Source organism: Atta colombica, unplaced genomic scaffold (genome assembly GCF_001594045.1).
Source record: "Atta colombica isolate Treedump-2 unplaced genomic scaffold, Acol1.0 scaffold120, whole genome shotgun sequence".
Classification (NCBI taxonomy): Eukaryota; Metazoa; Arthropoda; class Insecta; order Hymenoptera; family Formicidae; genus Atta; species Atta colombica.
This window is the reverse complement of record NW_017259207.1, coordinates 905,827-907,024: the sequence shown is the minus strand read 5'-3', so window position 1 is coordinate 907,024 and position 1,198 is coordinate 905,827.

Sequence of the window (1,198 nt, the reverse complement as noted above, 5' to 3'; positions counted from 1 at the left end):
ATAATTATAACTAAATATATATTATAAGAATTATTTATTCATTAAATTTAGAATGATATTAAATTATTCATTTGATGTATCGGTATCTATCAATCTTATCTAAAAAATGCATTATGCATAATATAAGCTTTTATTATTTATTTTTATCGTAAATTATAAAAGCAATAAGATCGAAATATATTAATTTTTACATTAATTTCATACATTAATACGTTCAACTATTTTTATATTTGCAATTTCTAACTAAATAATTATTTAATAAAAACATTTTTTAAGTATATGTAAATCCTATTGATATTTCTATTCACAAAAATAGACAACTTAATCTTTCAGTAAATAAATTTAAACTTCGCTTCTTTCAGAACTTTGCTTAGAAAGTTAATATCTGTCACGTTAAGCAAGCCTATCTTTATGTCAGTATAGTGACCGACCATATTCACTACCAAATTCAACAACTTACCGATTATTAATATACGACACGATGCAGTATTATTAATTTTTTACGTTTAATTCGTACAAAATCATACGTAAAATAATACATCAATAAGATGTTATTAAAAACCACCAGTTCATGATAAATTTTCATAATAAACGAACTCACAGATAATTCAATATTATTGATTATTTTCGATCGACAGAAATGCAATTTCAGAAATATATAATACATTATATAAATATTTGTAACTACGAAACATGAAAATTTATAAATTGTATAAAATAAATTTTGTTGAATATCTAGATATTTATCAAACCGGAAACTATTGATAATATCAGGACTCTTCAATATATCTTTCAAGTAAAATATCACATGATTATTGCGAGATACAATACAAATTGAATTACTTTTAAAAGCTATTAAGCAAATTAAATGAAAACAAATATCTTAACTTATTTTAATTCCAATAAATAATTAAAATTAATTTTAATTTTACGTTAAAAAATTTTGACATTTCAAGAATTTTAATATTACTCAAACATGCCATTAATCAACTCTGTGAGATAATCTATTTATACAATTTTTTTGTTCCACAATGAAATATTTGTTGAATTCGCAATATTTTACTTTGTTTCGACCCTTGATTCATAAATCAAGCTACCAATAAATGAACACGTTATATATAAAAGATTAGAATAACATATCATTACAAGAATAAATGCAATAAATATTCATAAATGCATCTCTCTTTTAAATAAAATA